The 19,382-nt window shown below is 38.2% G+C and overlaps 1 protein-coding gene across 1 annotated transcript in view; it reads left to right on the top strand.

Annotated features, from left to right (window-relative positions):
• TBC1D12 (TBC1 domain family member 12) overlaps positions 1–19,382 on the top strand; it is a 96,071-nt gene that overhangs the window by 14,842 nt on the left and 61,847 nt on the right. The window lies entirely within an intron of this gene.

Raw genomic sequence — 19,382 nt, 5'->3', positions numbered from 1 at the left:
TCCTCAAGACAGCCTATTGAGGGTATTGTTAGAAGGTTCTTTATGTGAAGAGAGTGTATCTCTTTGTAATGTTTCTGGTCCTAATTTGCCCCTTAGAGCCACAAAGAACAAATTAGTTTTTTGTTTTTGTTTTTTTAAGATTTTATTTATTTATTCATGAGAGAGTGAGAGAGAGGCAGAGACACAGAAGGAGAAGCAAGCTCCATGCAGGGATCCCACCCCGGGCCCAAGGCAGCGCTAAAGCTAAACCGCTGAGCCCCCTGGGCTGCCCAAATTAGTTTTTTTTTACATAATCACCATTAAGGTATTTAAAGATTGCCACTGAACCTCTTTTTTGTTTTTGGACTCTCTGACCCAAGCATACATAGTTCTTATGAGTTAGTTTGCAATTTTCTTATCATTTATTTATTCAACAAAAGCTTTTTTTTTTTTTTTTAAGATTTTATTTATTTATTCACCAGAGACAGGGGCGGGGGGGGGGGGGGGAGCAGCAGAGACACAGGCAGAGGGAGAAGCAGGCTGGGACTCCATCCCGGGACTCCAGGATCACACCCTTGGCCAAAGGTAGCCCTAAACTGCTAAGCCACCCAGGCTGCCCTCAACAAAAGCTTTTGAGTTCAATTATGTATATGAGGCACTATGGAAATTAAACAATATTAAACTTAAGATGGGGGAGTCACATAAATCAGTACTTCTACAGTATTACCTGATTAGCGTTATAAAAGAAGATACAGGATGCATCAGTAGCACTGAAGGAGTGATTAACTTTGCAGGTAGCAAGTTAGGGAACTCTTCACGGTAGATGAAACATGAATGTTTGGTCTTTTACTAATGAGAACAGTTGGGATTGGAATGAGGCTGACTGAGGACCGTACAGGCACACAATAACATGTGCGGAATTTATGCATGAAATAGCACAGTGCTTTTGGGACTGCAGATACTCAGTGTGACTGCCCTTAGGGCAGGTGGGGTAGAGTCAAAATCTGAGACAAAATGTTGGAGCTGAACTGTGAGGGTATTTGATGACAGAAATAAGCAAATTGAATTGATTTCACGAGGGGACCTTTGATGGGCTTTTTTTTTTTTTTTTTTAAGATTTTGAGAGAGAAAGCAAGCACAAGTGGTGGTGGGGGGGGGGCAGGGAGGGTAATGGGAGGGAGAAGCAGATTCCCTGTTGAGCAGGGAGCCCCACGGTGGGCCCTATCTGAGAACTCTGGGATCTTGACCTGAGCTGAAGGCCGACACTCAACTGGCTGAGCCACCTAGATGCCCCTGATAGGTTCTTAAAACAAGGGCAGCATGCTCAGAATAGCTTTTTTTTTTTTTTAAAGTTTTTAGTAGGCTCCACACCCAGCATGAAGCCCAACATGGGGCTTGAATTCGGGACCCTGAGATGGAGACTTGAACTTAGATCAAGAGTTAAAAAAAAAAAAAAAAAAAAGAGTTAGATACCTGACTGACTGAGCCACCCAGGCACCCTGCAGAGTTGTGTTTTAGAACAATGACTCTTGTGGCAGATGATTTGTGACTTGTGAAACCAGGGTTTGGATACACTGTGGTAGGATATGGGTGCTTGTCAGTCTCTTTATTAAAATGTGATATCTAGTTGATATAAATAACATTAAATTCAGTCTTTGTCAGAAGGAATCACTAACAAATTGAGTGACATATGCTTATACCAGATGCCTTTTTGTGAAGCTTTAATGGAAGAAAACTTTGAATCTAAGTTTTGTTTTGAGAGAAGAGGGATAACATGAAAATGAAGAGTTGTACGAGAAGTTATGTCTACCATGTTTTATAAGGAATTTGATGAGGGGGAAAAGAGCCAGAAAAGCTGTTAGGCTGGGTTTTTTTGTTTTTTGTTTTAAGATTTTATTTATTCATGAGAAACAGGGAGAGGCAGAGACACAGACAGAGGGAGAAGCAGGCTCCATGCAGGGAGCCCAACATGGGACTCGATCCTGGGATTCCAGGATTACACCCTGAGCCAAAGGCAGATGCTCAACCACTGAGCCACCCAGGCGTCCTTGCTTGTTACTTTAATAGTATCGTTTCTCAGAGTATTTTGGTGCTTGTTTTTGGGGATATGTTTCTATAGGAGAGAAATCAGTTGGGCCAATGTAAGATAGGACTTGAGGAACTGAATGTTGGACGGGAGTCAAAGCTGAAATACATTTAGAAGCCAACTAAGCAAGTTTAGTTGTACATTAACTGTAATAAAGTACTTTAAATAATATCCTAGGTATTATAGATTTATCCCCAGGCAAATAGTTATACATAATATGTAAATAGTTGTGGTTTGTACAAACTGACATAAATGACTTCACCTTCATATTCTTTTGAAGGATTAAAGATTTCGGGTCTGCCACCCTTAGATTTGGCCTCTTGGGTAGATCTGGCTCTATCAGCTTAATTTTGATGGAGCCTAAAACTGTTTTGTTAGTTATCACTGTGTTTGCAAACAGTCCATATTTAAAGGACTTTTTTTTTTTTTTAAGATTTATTTATTATGAGAGAGAGCGAGAGTGCAAGCTTGTACACACACAAGTGGGAGGGGCAGAGGGAGAGGAAAGAGAATCCCAAGCCGACTTCTTGCTCAGCCCTATACAGGTCTGGATCTCACCACCCTGAGAACATGACCTGAGCTTTAGGGACCACACCACCCAGGCACCCCTAAAGAACTATTACATAGATTTTGGGGAAATCCATTATACAGCATCTATAACTGGCAGTGTTAATGTAATAGAAATATTGAACTCTGTATGGTAAATGTTGCCTTAATGATGTTGCAAGTTTTGAAATATCCTTTATACCTTTTCCACTTGTGACATAAATCATATCCTTTAACTTTTCTTTTCCTTTTTTTTTTAGAGAGAGAAAGAGAGCTGTGAGAGTGGGGTAAGGGCAGAGGGAGACTTAAACATGGTTCCATGCCCAGCCCAGAGACCTATGTGGGTCTCTTTCTCATGACTCTAAGATTATGACCCGAGGGGAAATCAAGAGTTGGATGCTTAACCAACTCAGCCTCTTCTTTAGCTTTTTTTTTTTTTTTAAATTCTTTTTTTTTGGGGGGGGGTTAAATTTTTATTTATTTATTATAGTCACAGAGAGAGAGAGAGGCAGAGACATAGGCAGAGGGAGAGAAACAGGCTCCATGCACCGGGAGCCTGACGTGGGATTCGATCCCGGGTCTCCAGGATCGCGCCCTGGGCCAAAGGCAGGCGCCAAACCGCTGCGCCACCCAGGGATCCCTTCTTTAGCTTTTTTGATTAGCAAAACAAATTATTCTCAATTTCAGTAGAAGTTGATGTATCTGGTTTTTTCTTGCACTCTACCTTATATTTTTAATCCTTTATTAATAGCAAACACATTCATCTTTTGTCATTTTATTCATTCTTACAGATCCATACTAAATAACACTTGTTTACCATCACTAAAGTTTTTTTTTTTTTTTTTAAGATTTTATTTATTTATTCATAGAGGCAGAGACACAGGCAGAGGGAGAAGCAGGCATCATACAGAGAGCCTGACGTGGGACTCGATCCAGGGTCTCCAGGATCACGCCCTGGGCTGCAGGCAGCGCCAAACCGCTGCGCCATCGGGGCTGCCCAAGTTTTTTAATAATTTTAAATATTAGCCTTTATTTTAGATTGATAAAACTTAAAAATAGCTCATGTAGAATAAACATTTTAAATATAAGTACACATTTTTGTATCTTGTTTAAAAAGCCTTAACCAATGGAATTAATTTTCTGTGTAATGTATTTAATTCCAAACACTGCCAGAAAAAAGAGAGAAAAGTAAATTTCCTTGAAATAGTTCTTACTTTACAAAGTTGTGTAGTTTAGATATGGTTTTTGGCTTGGCATATTTATTAATACTGGGAGATGTGGATTTAGTCTTAAACTGATGATCAGGTTTTAAAAACTGATAATTGGAAGTTTAGTTTTAGATCTCTTAACATTTTTTATTATGATAAAATACATATAAAATTTACTGTGAGTGACATTTAAGGCATTCATGGTGTTGTATAGTCCTCACCACTGTCTAGGTCCAAGACATTTCATTACTCCAAAAGGGACCTCCATTCCCATTAGTAGTCACTGTACTCCCTTCTCCCCGCAAACCCCTGGCAATCACTAATCTGTGTCCTGTCTTAGTAGGTTTTCATATTTTGGATATTTTGCGTAAATGAAATCATACACTACACGGCCTTTTTTGTCTTCTTTCACTTAGCATAATGTTTTCAAGGTTCATCCATGTTGTAGTACACACTACAATTCTACTTTTTTTTTTTTTTTAAGATTTTATTTATTTATTCATGAGAGAGAGACAGAGACCCAGGCAGAGGGAGAAGCAGGCTCCATGCAGGGAACCCAATGCAGGACTCGATCCCGGGTCCCCAGGATCACACCCTGGGCTGAAGGCGGCACTAAACTGCTGAGCCACCCAGGCCACCCAGTTCTATCTTTCATAACTGAGTAGTATTCCATTGTGTGGATATACCACATTTTGTTTATCTATTTATCCATTGACAGACATTTATTTGGGTTGTTTTCACCTTTTGGTTCTTGTGAATACTGCTGCTATGTACATTTTGTGTACAATTTTTTTTAAAATACTTCTCAAGTTATTTTGGGTGTTATGCCTAGGAGTGGAGTTGTTGGGTCATATGATGATGTCTAACTTAATTAAGGAGCCACCGGTTGTTTTCCACAGTATCTGTACCATTTTATATTCCCATAGCAATGTACAAGGATTCCACTTTTTCTGCATCCTCTTCAACACCTATAATTTTCCTTTCCCCTACCCCCTAGTTAAAGCCATCTTAGTGGGTATAGAGTAGTATCTCATGTGGTCTTTTTTTTTTTTTTAAGATTTTATTATTCATAAGAGACACACACAGACAGGCAGAGGGAAAAGCAAGCTCCATCAAGAAGCCTGATGTGGGACACAATCCTGGATCCCAGGATCGTACCCTGAGCCGAAGGCAGATGCTCAACCACTGAGCCATCCAGGCGTCCCTCACTGTGGTCTTAATTTGAGTTTCCCTAATGAATAATGGTGTTAAGCATCTTTTTGATGTGCTTGTTGGATATTTGTGTATCTTTTTCGGAGAAATGTTTATTCAGAACTTCTCATTTTTGATTGGGCTGTTCGTATTTTTGTTGGGTTATATGAGTTCTTTATATATTCTGAATACCAGCCCTTTATTAGATCTATAATTTGGAAATACTTTCTCCTATGGCTTGTCTTTATACTTTCTTGGTAGTAAAGAAAGTACTTATGATGCACAAAAGTAGAACTTTTTAGCTTGGCTATATTTGGGGCACCTGGATGGCTCAGTTAAACCTCTGACTCTGGATTTTGACTCAGGTCATGATTTCAGGGTTGTGAGCTTCATGCTCAGCACGGAGACTGCTTGCGATTTCTGTCTCCCTCTCCTTCTGCCCCCTCCCCCTACTCTTAGGTGTGCATGCATTCTCTCTCTCAAAATCTTTAGACTGACTATATTACAGTTCTAAGTATGTGCAAGCAACTTAGTTTATAATTTAATAGGGGAAATAAAATGTGTATATAAGATATATAGAGCATAGAGGCAGGAAAGTACAGAATATGTAGAAAAGAGTATAGAGTTTGGCTGATATGTTAGGGTTAGTGTTTTTAATTTTAAGGAACAGAAGCCCATCTAAGCTACCTTAAATGAAGCAAGGTTTATTGTAGGCATGTAATAGGCATCTTGTGGATATTTTGAAAATAGAAAATAAAATATACCTGGGCTACAGAGTGTCTGCAACAGTGGTTTCTCCACTTTTCAAGAGATGGTTTTTCTCATCTCTCTCTCTGCTAGTTCTTCAGTGCATGATTTCCACCTGCAAAAGGCCTATAACGCTGTGTCCCACCTCTACCTGATTTTTCAGTTTAAGCATCTACCAGCCTTCAACGGACTCAGTCTCTAAGTCTCTTATTTAAAAATCTTGGGACTCTGATTGTCTCAGCCTATGAATTAATTTGTTCCAAAGGACAAGGCCATAAGATACAAATGCAGATACAAATGGGGCTACTGCTTCAGTAAGGATTGGGGCAGATGCACAAAAAAGTGGGAGTGGGTCACAGGTGTGCTAAAGTCACATATATTTCAGCTCATATTTTCCTTGTTACCACTCATGTTCTTGTTCTAAAAGTCCTTTCCTATACTCTTCCTCTTTTCTTCTGGTGGTTTCTGTCTTCCCTCTGAATGTCTTAGATACTACATTGGGTGTATGATGGAGATTTTCTTTATAAAGCATTCGGGACATGGTTTAATTACTATGTAGCACAAAAGCAAAAATATTTTAAAAATTCTTTTCCTCTTTAATTGTATTCCATTTTATTCTCTCCGTGCAACAAAAGTATAAAAAGATATCTATTAGTAAGACATTGCCTGAAACTTACTATGGCTGGCTCAATCAGTAAAGCATGTGACTCTTTTTTTTTTTTTTTAAGATTTTATTTATTTATTCATGAGAGATGCAGAGAGAGAGAGAGAGGCAGAGACATGAGCAGAGGGAGAAACAGGCTTGGGACTTGATCCTGGGACTCCAGGAACACACCCTGGGCCAAAAGCAGGCACTAAACCATTGAGCCACCCAGGAGTCCCAAGCATGTGACTCTTGATCTTGAGGTTATGAGTTTGTGTCTCATGTTGGGTGTAGAGATTACTTAAAAAATAAATGTTTGTTTAAAACAAGAAATAAGATATACCATAAGGTGACTTGCTGACATGAACGTAGGAAAAAGAAAATAATTTATATTTTTGAACTTTAAATGAATATCAAAAAAGATTTTGGCAATGTGTAGAATGAAAGAGAATAGGAATAATTATGAAGTTTTTACATGTTAATTCTATGAAGGATGCGAACAAGTGTGGTTAGAAAGAAAAGGAACTGTTCAAGAGACCTGGCTCCGGTCTCCAGTGATGTGACTTTGACAAGTGATTTTATAGGCTTTTTTGGGTGGTGGGGGTGGCACATTCAATACTCGGAAAATTCGATGGAAGTTACAGACAACTGCCTAAGAAAAATTTACGTAAAATTTATATTGTTTACTTTAAATTGTGCATACAGTTTGAGGAGGCTTGTGGACATTCTCTAGCTCATTCATGTAGATTCATTGATTTATGAAGAACCTTTGACCTAGTTACTCTCTGTCGTCCCTAGCGGCTCTAAAATACTTTAAAAAAAAAAATTATAACCTTCACTTTCAGCTTTACGTTCTCTGTGGGGTTTCTTTGACAAAGAATAAATTCTACTGAGTTCTCTCCTTTTTTGATAGCTCCAATCTCTGAGAATATGTAGGTTAGTTTAGAAGTATATATTAAGGGGATCCCTGGGTGGCTCAGCGGTTTAGCGCCTGCCCCTTTCCGCCCAGGGCATGATCCTGGAGTCCCAGGATCGAGTCCCACATCAGGCTCCCTGCATGGAGCCTGCTTCTCCCTCTGCTTGTGTCTCTGCCTCTCTCTCTCTCTCTCTCTCTCTCTCTCTCTCTCTCTGTGTCTCTCATAAATAAATAAAATCTTTTTTAAAAAAGTATATATTAAATAAAAATTTTGTATTTTTTTGATTTTTACAATTTGTAATAACAACAAAGAGAAGATCCAGAAACAGCCTGAAAAAGAAAATTCTTAGGATTAAAGCCTCAGTTATCTGGCAGAAAAAGTACTTTTTTTGTATATAGTCAGCTGAAAGTCTTTTTCAAGAAAAATGATTGAGGTTTGGAAAGAATGTAAGTAATCTTCATGCCAGATCTTTAATCCAAGATACTCAAGGAGAGCCAAAGTAGTGCATTTTAAAGAGACAGTACTTTTACTTTTTGAATCAATTATGTAGTCAACTGTGGCATTCCATGATCACTGGATAATGTTTTCTTTTTGGCCTTCTATTTTGCTTTGGGGAAACTTAAGTACAAAGTCCAGGAAGTTAATGTGTTTTCAGCAGTCCAGTTTCTACTGAGACAGAGTTGGAAGATCAGGTCATGATTTCTAGTTTAGTTTTGTTATCTAATTTTTTTTTACTCTTTTTTTTAAAAAAATATTTTATTTATTCATGAGAGACACAGAGAGAGCGCAAGGCAGAGGGAGAAGCAGGCTCCCTGCAAAGAGCCTGGACCCCGGGATCACGTCCTGAGCCAATGGCAGAGGCCCAACCGTGAGCCACCCAGGCGTCCCCTCTTTCTAGTTTCTTTTTTCCTTTTTTTTTTTCCTTTTTTTAAAATTTTTATTTATTTATGATAGTCACACACACAGAGAGAGAGAGAGAGAGGCAGAGACATAGGCAGAGGGAGAAGCAGGCTCCGTGCACCGGAAGCCCGACGTGGGATTCGATCCCGGGTCTCCAGGATCGCGCCCTGGGCCAACGGCAGGCGCCAAACCGCTGCGCCACCCAGGGATCCCTTCTTTTTTTTTTTTTAAGATTTATTTATTTATTTGTGATAGAGAGAGAGAGAGGCAGAGACACAGAGGAGGAGGGAGAAGCAGTTTCCATGCCAGGAGCCTGACGTGGGACTCGGTCCCGGGACTCCAGGATCACGCCCTGGGCCACAGGCAGGTGCTAAACCGCTGAGCCACCCAGGGATCCCCTGATTTTTTTTCACTCTTGATTAAAGTTGAATTCTTTACTGCTCAGAAAAGCATTCTAAACCCATTTGAGTGATGATTAGAATTTAAATAGTCATATAGGTGTAAATGTTAGGCAAAAACTGATGTTTTTTCCTGGATCTGACATTGTTGGTTTGTAAGAAGATTGACGATTTAGGCAGTCCTAGTTTTTTTTTTTTTTTTTTTTTTTTTTTTTTTATGATAGAGAGAGAGAGAGAGGCAGACACAGGCAGAGGGAGAAGCAGGCTCCATGCACCGGGAGCCCGACGTGGGACTCGATCCCGGGTCTCCAGGATCGCGCCCTGGGCCAAAGGCAAGCGCCAAACCGCTGCGCCACCCAGGGATCCCGGCAGTCCTAGTTTTTATGTAAGTGTCAAATTCCATAGTCTGAGAAACTATAGAATTTACATGATTTTTTTCTCAGAACTTACATGGTTTTGTCATGTTTACATGGGTTTGCCAATTCTTAAAGACAAACCCTGGAGATTCTGCTACTTTAGAAATCACTGTGTAAGTTTTGCTCCTTTTTGGCTAGCTTTATCCTTTAATACAGTGTAGTAGGCAAGTGGTCTGATTGTTTTATCATATGTAACTCTTTTTGTTTGGTAAAAGAAATGAAACCTTGGAAAAATGAAACACATAGATATGTGAAGCAAATATTAATATTAATAAGCAAGAATCATACAACCTTTATTATAAAAGCCACTGAGAAAAAAGGTAGGTCTTTTATTTTTTTCTCTTTCTCTTCTAATCCCCACATCAGTTTTTTTCTTGGTGTTTTCTTCATTTTTCTGTTTTCAGTAATATGGAAACATTGAACCGCTACTTCTCACCTAGTACTGTTTCTTAACTGGTACAACAGATTTTCTCATTTTCTTTTTGCTAAAAAAAAGAGTGGACATAGATTTGAGGAGAGAATGGGAGATGGTGTGTTTGTGTGTCTATGTGTGTAGATACTTGTGTGTGTGTGACAGTAGTGTAACAGTAGTGTTGACTGGGGGTAAGAGAATGAATTTAATGGAGAAAAGATCGATTACCATTACCATTTCCTATTCTCTAGATAAGATGTCACAGGATGGGGAAAAAAAAATAAAAAACAAAACCAAAACACCTAAACTAGAAAACACATAGCTTTTAATATCTCCAGTGTATCTGAAGCAGAAAGATCCTTTCAATTCCTAAAATCTTGACTTACAGAGTTTGGGGAGAACCAAACCAAATCTGAGTTTGAAATCAGTAAGAAAAAAAAACATTGGACACTGATAAATGGGACCTTAAAACGTCAGCTTTGTGTTGATGAAACCTGTACTGAAAGACATGCCTTTGGCTGCAGTTTGCCTCCTAAATACTTCACCTGATTACATATATCCAGCTAGTCACTAGCACAGCAGACCTTTCCTTAGGGGGTTGGAGGCAGAGGGGTACAGAGGAAACAACCTCATATTATTAGGAAAGCAGACCAAACTGTATCTTCTCTACTGTTAGGCAGCAATGTCTCTCACCAAAATTTAACCCCTCAGGTGGAGGAGATAAATGAAGGAGCAGAAAGAAGCCAGGAGTGTCCCTCCTCTCCATCTCTCCCCTTGAAATATGACGAATACAGAGTAGAAGTGATCTTTTCCTCCCAACACTGCCATATAAATCTCATTCATACAGTCAAGCTTCACCTCTGGAATCCAGAGAGGAAGAACTGTCCTTTTTTGTGTGTGCAGGTGCTTGAACATATTTGGTTTGTTTTGCTAAGAACTTTTTTTTTTTAAGATTTTAATTTATTTATCCATGAGAGAGAGAGAGAGAGAGAGAGAGAGAGAGGCAGGCAGAGAACAGGCAGAGGGGGAAGCAGGCTCCATGCAGGGAGCCTGACTTGGGACTCGATCCTCGGTCTCCAGGATCACACCCTGGGCAGAAGGCGGTGCTAAACCGCTGAGCCACCTGTGCTGCCTGCTAAAAACCATTAGTGTTGACTTATGTTTAAGAAATTTGAATATCTTGGGGGATAGAAAAAAATGGAAGAGTGTGTGTGTGTGTGTGTGTGTGTGTGTTTTCAAAAGATGATACGGAGGAACCTAGTCCCATACATTTATTTGCATTAAGACCTCAACTTCACTAGTTCCCTGATAGTGGATTGGAGAACGAGGGATGAGGTCTAAGAAGAATGACAGCAATATGACATATTTTTGAACTATTAATAAACCTTTTTGTTATGTTTTCCCTTAAGACTTTAGAGTGATATTCTTTTCCTACACTGCTAGAACCCATTTGATCTATATTAATCTCATATATTTGTAATAATATCTTAAAATTGCTTTGCAGATGTATGCCTTTTAGTTACATTATATCCAGTTTTTGAGGCAGGGAATAACCTGAAAACCTAATCCAAATTTCTTAGTGGCATAAGAAATTAATGTGGAACATTATCTGGTGGCCTTTCTTAGCAATTGGATACCTGTTGGCTCCTATTTCTTTTACAGAAGTTTCTTCTAGTAACCAAAGTTTATCAGATATGTAAACTTAAGGTATTTGGCTTTGGTTTGTTTGTATAATTTAATGAAAATTTAAACTTCATGATGAACTTATTATCATTGTAATATTATAATATAAAACATATTGAAACCATATTGATACTCTGTTGTGGAGGTTATGCATTTACCTTGCTTTTTTCCTTTTTATCCTTTCCAGTCATTTCAAAATTCTTCAGAAACTACATCCATAGAAAGGCCTACTATTGTTTGGTTTAAGAAGTTAGTATTCCTTTATTTTAATTTTGGAGTTGAAAATATCCTTATAAATTAATTTCAAACATAAACACACATCTTAACAGGCTTTTTGTGATGCAGGATAATTTCTAATGGTCTTTACTAGAAGACTCATGTATATTTGGCATCTTGGCTATGATTTATGAAGAGTTTTGTAACTTATACAGGTCTGATACACAGTATTAATATGGATAGCCTCTACTTTTTCACATGAGAAAACTAGAGGTTTGGTAGTGATTACAGTACCTTCACTGTAGATAAAAATATAGAGACATGAGCACCCTCCAAGGGGTGCTTTCTGTAAAGTTTTATGCATGGGGAATTTTCTGATCTGTGATTATTGCTCTCTCTTGGTATAACTGCATCTTATGCTTGTGGTTTCCTCATTCTGCTGCTTTGTCTTATTCTCAGCCAGGTCATATTATTTGAAGTTGTTTCACTGCATTTAAAAAGAATGCATAACGCCTTCTATTTTATGTTAGCCTGCTGTAATTATATACATAATTCTGCGTTTTTAGTACAGAGAATGAAATGCTATTTTTTCCCTTCATAAAATTATCTTCTTTATATATTATGAGGAGACAAACGATTTATAGGCTTTTAGATTTGAAACAATTTTTTTAAAAAGCCTTTTTAATTTATTTATTCATGAGAGACAGAGAAAGAGAGGGAGAGAGAGAGAGAGAGAGAGAGAGAGAGAGGCAGAGACATAGGCAGAGGGAGAAGCAGGCTCCCTGCAGGAAGCCCGATTCTGGACTCCATCCTGGGACTGCAGGATCATGCCCTGGGCCAAAGGCAGACGCTCAACCACTGAGTCACCCAGGCGTCCCTAGATTTGAAACAATTAAAATTGTAGTGAAAGATCTAATTATGGTCAGTCATTAGAGTTGGTGGTGGTTGTAAAAAACACACCAACAAAACTTGTTCATTGTACACTTTTTACCCCCAAGAGCTAATTTTTAGCATGAGGTCTTCTGACCCAGTAATTACATACATCAGTATGCTGATTGAGACAAATTTATATAGAGATGTGAATTGACCCTAAGAAGAGTACTTAAAATCTGAAATGCTTATCAACTTTGGCCCAAATAAATATACCTAAGCTAGTGGCAAAAGTGGTTACCTAGCACTGTGTAGGAAAAGGCTGACTTTATAGCTTCCCAATGGTGGATTCAGAATATGCAGTCTTTTAACTATTTTAGATAATGCTCTCCAGTTATTAGGGAGTTACAATTGGGATTAGCTAAGTTAATAACAGCAAAAACTAGTATTTTTTTTGACACATACAAAAGAAAACATGTAACAGATATGTGAATTATGAGGCACGGTGTACATTGGTGAACCCTTTGCCTAGTCTCAGAAATAGAATGTTATCAATACTTTTGAAGATATACCTGTGTCTTACTACCCTTTTTTTTTTTGTTTTGTCTTACTACCCTTTTCACCCCTGAGAAGTAACAGTTGACCTGAATTCATTTGGTGATTTAAGTAATAGTTTTGCCATAACATTTTTCTTATTGTATTATTTTTGAGCTTCATAAAAATGGTATACTGTGTGTACTCTTCTGCATTTTGATTTTGTGTTTTAAAAAACTCAGCATTGTTTTTAAGATTCTTCCATGTTGATGGATATGGCTGTGGTTCATGTTCATTGAGGAAAAATGTTGCATTTAATAACATGCCACAATTTAAGTTTTCCATTCTTTTTCTGCCAGTGGATTTTGGACTATTAAAGATTTTTGCTCTTTTAAGTTAGTCTGTCTTTCTTTCCTTCCTTCCTTCCTTCCTTCCTTCCTTCCTTCCTTCCTTCCTTCCTTCTTAGATTTTATTTATTTATTCATGAGACACACACACACACACACACACAGAGAGAGAGAGAGAGAGAGAGAGAGAGAGGCACAGACAGAGGCAGAGGGAGAAGCAGACTCCATGCAGGGAGCCTGATGTGGGACTCCATCCCAGGTCTCCAGGACCATACCCTGGGCTGAAGGCGGCGCTAAACCTGAGCCACCCAGGCTGCTCATCTCTTTTAAGTTTCTTGAATGTTCTTAAATATATCTTTTTTTCCTTTCCTCAAAGTGTTTTGGCTGTTTTTGGTCCACTCTTCAATATAAATTTTAGAGTTTTTTCAAGTTCTCCAAAAACCTTGTTGAGGGGCACCACAATGGCTCAGTCGATTAAGTGTCCGCCTTCAGCTCAGGTCATTATTCCGGGGTCCTGGGATCTAGCTCTATGTTGGGTACCCTGCTCAGGGGGAGCCTGCTTCTTCCTCTCCTTCTGCCCCTCCCCCAGCATGCGCGTGGGTGCTCTCGCACTCTCTCTCAAATAAATAAATAAAATCTTTTAAAAAAGAAATGGAAAAGGTGGTCAGTATCCTTTCTTAAGGAAGTTCTCTTCTAGTCATCTTTTATAGTTTCCATCAATGGGAATGTTCACATTGACTTTACCATCTTTTTTCAGCATTGAGGTTATCATAGTTATTTTCCTTTTTTCTGTTAATGTTTTTATTTAAGATTTTATTTATTTATTTGAGAGCAGAGCTAGAAAGAACATGCAAGTGGGGAGAAGGAGCAGAGGGAGAAGCAGACGCCCCACTGAGTTGGGAGCCAATCCGGGGCCTGATCCCAGGACTCTGGATCATGACCTGAGCCGAAGGCAGATGCCTAACTGACTGAGCCACCCAGGCATCCCAAGATGGTTCTTTTTTAATGTATGTGTTTACAACTATAAATTTCCCCCTTAGCTGTATCCCATAAGTTTTGGTATGTTGTGTTTGTTTAAATTCATCTCAGGGTGTTTTCTTTCTTCCCCCGAGGTGTTTTTTAAGTAACCTTGTGATTTTTCTCTTTGACCTCCTGATCATTTAAGACTGTTTTGTTTAATTTCCACATATTGGTGAATTTTCCAGTTTTTTTCTTTACTGATTTCTCCTCTGATTTTACTGTGATTGAAAAAGAAACTGCATGATTTCAGTCTCTTTAAGGTTATTAAGACTTGTTTTGTGGGTTAACATACAATTCATCCTGGAAGATGTCCTATGTGCCCTTGAGAATGTATATTTTTACTGTTAGATGGGGTGTACTTGTATGCCTATTAGGTCTAATTGGTTTATAATATTTTAGTCTTTTCCTTTTTGATCTGCCTGGTTGTTGTATGTATTATTGAGACTAGGCCACTGATGTCTCCAGTTATTATTGTAGAACTGTCTATTTCTCTTTTCAATATTGTTAATTTTGTTTCACATATTTTAAGGCTCTGTTGTTAGGTGCATATATGTTTATAATAGTTATTATATCTTATTGGATTAACTTTTTTCAACATATAATCTTTTTTGTGTCTTGTAGGCTGTTTTGTATTAATAACTATTTTGCCTGACAATAATGTAATCACTCCAGGTCTTCTTTGGTTAGTACGTGCTTTCAGTATAATTTTCCATTCTTTTATTTTCATCTTCTTTGTATCTTTTTATCTAAAGTGAGTCGCTTGGGGTGCCTGGGTGGCTCAGTTGGTTAAACATCCAACTCCTGATTTCAGCTTAGATCATGATCTCAGGGTAGTTAGATCGAACCCTGCATTAGACCTCATGCTGAGCATGGAGCCTGCTTAAGATTCTCTTTCTCCCTCTCTCCCTTTACCCCAAATCCTCTACTCTCTTCCCCCCTCTAGAAATAAATACATAAAATGAGTCTCTTGTTGTCTATTTGACTATTGTTGTCTGTTGACTAATTGACTATTTCAATTAAAAAAAAAGTCTCTTGAAGACAGCATATAGACAGTGTTTCATTCAATCTGCCAATATCTCTCGTGTGGAGAGTTTAATTGACTTATATTTAAACTAATTGTTGGTGAGGAAGGACTTATTCCTGCCATTTAGCTATTAGTTTTCAATATGTCTTTTATGGTTTTTGTTCATTAATTCCTCCATTACCACTTTTTTGGTATTTAATATAATTTTTGTAGGACCATTTTGATTCCCTTCTTTTTCTGTATGTTTTAAAGCCATTAGTAGTAACTTTAAGGATTACAGGTAACATCTTAAACATACAGCAACCTATTTTGAATAATACCAAATTAGTTTCATTAGTATATAGATCACACTACTAAACATCTTTGTCCCTTTTTTTTTTTTTAAGAATTTTATTTTATTTTATTTATGATAGTTACAGAGAGAGAGAGAGGCAGAGACACAGGCAGAGGGAGGAGAAGCAGGCTCCATGCACCGGGAGCCAGACGTGGGATTCGATCCCGGGTCTCCAGGATCGCGCCCTGGGCCAACGGAAGGCGCCAAACCGCTGCGCCACCCAGGGATCCCCATCTTTGTCCCTTGTTTATATTCTTATTGTCAGAGATTACATGTTTATACATTGTGTGTCTATTAACATAAATTTATAAATATTGCTTTATACATTTGCCTTTCAAGCCATATAGGGAAAAAAATAGTTTTACAAACCAAAAATACAATAATACTGGCTTTGACATTTACCTATCTAATTAATTTTACTGATGTTCTTTATTTCTTCTCATGGCTTTGAGTTTCTCTTTTTTTTTTTTTTTTCAAGCCTGAAAAACTCCCTTTAGCATTTCTTACAGTTCCGGTCTATTGGTAATGAAATCCTTCAACTTTTGTTTATCTGGAAATATCTTCATTTGTCTTTCATTCTCGAGAAAGAGATTTGCCACGTATACAATTTTTAGTTGCTATTTTTTTTCTTTTAGAACTTTAAATATGTTATCCCACTAGTTCTGGTCCCCATGGTTTCTGATGAGAAATCAGTTAATCCTATTGAAGATCTCTTGTTTGCCGTATTTGCTTCTCTTGCCGTTTTCAAAATTTTCTCTTTGTCCTTGGGTTTTAGCAATATGACTATAATGTGTCTCAAAGTTTAACTACTTGAAGTTTGCTGAGCTTCTTGGATATATATATATATTCATGCCTTTCATCATATTTGAGAAGTTTTTAGCCATATTTCTTAAAATATTTTTTTCTGCTCCTCTGTTTTTCTTTTCTCCTTCTAGGACTCTTATGGTACATGTGTTGGTATACTTAAGAATGTCCTACAGGTTACTTAGGCTCTGCTCATTTTTATTCATTCTTCTTTCTTTCTTCTTCTAGGACTGAATAATTTCATTGGTCTTATCTTCCCATTTGCTGATTTTTTTCTTCTGCGTGCTGTAATCTGATGTTGAACTGCACTAGTGAATTTTTTTTTCATTTTAATTATGCTAGTATTCAACTCTAGAATTTGCTTGGTTCCTTTTTATAATATTTTTCCTTATTGATATTCTTATTTTGTTCATACATTCCCCACTCACCATTTCTTTGTAATTTCCTTTAGTTTTTTGAGATAGTTAATTTAACATCTTTGAGTAGTAATTCCACTCTCTGGGCTTCCTCAAGGATGTTTTTGTCCAATCCTATTTTTCCTGTGAATGATTCATACTTTGCTCTTTCTTTGGGTGCAGTGTAATTTTTTATTGAGACCTGGACATTCTTATTACTGTAATGGGTATTCTTTAAATCTGTTACACTTCAGTGATTGCTGATTTTTGCTTGTTGAATGCTAGAGTCATCCATTTGTGATATTTCCAAACTATTTTGCAAAGTGTATACTTCTTTTTGTGTGGGATCACAAGTTTGTTTTTGTTTGTTTTTTTAAAGATTTTATTTATTTATTTATTTATTTATTTATTTATTTATTTATTTGAGACACAGAGAAGCACAGAGACATAGGCAGAGGGAGAAGCAGGTTCCCCACAAGGAACCTGATGCGGGACTTGATCCCGGACCCTGGGATCATGCACTGAGCCGAAGGCAGACACTCAGTTGCTGAGCCACCCAGGTGCCCCTCAAATTTCTGTTCTTATTTCTGCAATCAGTTGGTAGCCTGAGAAGGATTTTTTTCCTTAAATATCTGGCTCAGAAAGAGGGACAAAAAAGAATTTTATCTTTTTTAATGTTCCAGTAGACACCACCAGTAGAAACCACTGCTGCAAGATGACTGAACTGATATAGGTGTCTGTGCTGGTCCCTCAAGGCACTGCCAGACCAATAAAATCCATAACTCCAAATTTTAGAAGGATGTGATCCCAACTATCCTTCCTGATGCATCAACTTCAGAAACATGGGCTCTTAATCCCCAATGCTGTGGGAGGGAAGGGTTGAGGAACTGAGGGAAGGTGGTTGTTTACACGTGTTGTAGACTTAGGAAGGATCAACATCCTCTTCCTTCATGTACTTCCCTGTTTGTTACAAGAGTTTGATAAGGTTCTAGAATTCTAAAATGGTTCATTACAATTGCTCTTTACAGCTCAATTTTTACTTTGGGGGAGGAACTGAGCTCTAGATCTTCCTGTTCTTCCATTTTGCATCAGTGATGCTTTTGAACTGCAAATTTGATTTAAATTTGTTTTAAATTTGATTAAGGCCAGTTTACCAATTTTTTATTTTAGTGGTGCCTGGGTGGCTCAGATGGTTAAGCATCTGCCTTTGGCTCAGGCCATGATCCTGGGGTCCTAGAATCCAGCCCCACATCAAGCTCCTTGCTGAGCATGAAGTCTGCTTCTCCCTTTGCCCCTCCTCCTGCTTATGTGCATGCAGCATGCACATTCCCTCTCTCAAATAACAAAATCTTAAAAATTTTTAAAATATTTTATCATGACTTTGATGTCATGTTCAAATTTTTTGCATAAACCGTGGTGACTCCTGTGTTTAGCATGGCTGGATGGCAGACCTTTGGAGTATAGGCAGGCCACAGAGAGCCTGGTAGGGGCAGCATAGCATGGCTTGGTAAGAACTGCCCAGGGAGTACAAGTGAGCTGTGTGGGGCTTACCAAGGGAACAAGTATATCACTGCCAGCAAGAAGCCTTTGGGGTGATAGTTTCCATATCAAGAGGGCTGCAGAAAAGCCATCTCCAGGCTGAGTTTGCTGATGCTGCAAGTTTGCTTAAGGACTACATGTCCCAGGCACTTGACTGATTAAATTTCTACTGGATGTCCTCATACCCGTGCCACTGACCCACCTTGCAGCAGCTAGAAATCGCAGGAAAGCTCTTTATCCTATAGTGTCTCTTCATTGCCCTCTATTAAGAAAATTTAACAGTTTTATATTCATTTTGAAGGAGAAATGCTCATAGAAATTCTGTTATTACACACATGATATCAAATATTATTTAAATTAATAGACCATCCTTTGAGGGTTGAAATTTTATGTTATAAAATTATCAGTCCTTAGTATAATCATTATTAAAAACCTCCAATCTAGAGATCTTATTAAGTAGAAAATTGAGTTACTATTTATATAATCCCTGAGATGAAACTTCTAGGGCCTCCTAAGTAGAAATTACTCTACATCAGTTCAATTCCATTGCACACCCAAGGAAATGAGAGTGTCTTTTTAATCTATTATGGATTATCCCACATTTTTTGGTAATATTTTATTTACTTATTTGAGAGAGAGCACAAGAAGAAGGAAGGTGAAGGAGAAGGAGAAGCAGGCTCCCTACTGAGCAGGGAGCCTGATGTGGGGCTCCATCCCCAGGACCCTGGGATCATGACCTGAGCTGAAGGCAGCCACATAACCCACTGAGCCTCCCTGGCACCCTGAGTCTCGTCAGTCTAATAGTCAGTTGTATAAGTAATAGAAATAATTTTATTTAGGGGTACCTGGCTCACTTGGTGGAGCATGCAATTCTTGTTCTTGAGGTTGTGAGTTACAGACCTATGTTGCATGTAGAGATTACTTAATAAAAAACAATCTTAAAAAAAGAATTTAAAAGTATTTTGTATTTGTCTTGAGTACAAACATACTTTAAAAATTATTAAGTAGGGGATCCCTGGGTGGCTCAGCGGTTTAGCGCCTGGAGTCCCAGGATTAAGTCCCACGTTGGGCTCCCGGCATGGAGCCTGCTTCTTCCTCCTCCTGTGTCTCTGCCCCTCTCTCTCTCTATGTCTATCATAAATAAATAAATAAATCTTTAAAAAAAATTATTAA

This window comes from Vulpes lagopus, chromosome 2 (assembly GCF_018345385.1).
Source record: "Vulpes lagopus strain Blue_001 chromosome 2, ASM1834538v1, whole genome shotgun sequence".
Taxonomy (NCBI): Eukaryota; Metazoa; Chordata; class Mammalia; order Carnivora; family Canidae; genus Vulpes; species Vulpes lagopus.
Note: the sequence above shows the minus strand (reverse complement) of the source record. Positions and strands in the feature narration are given on the sequence as shown.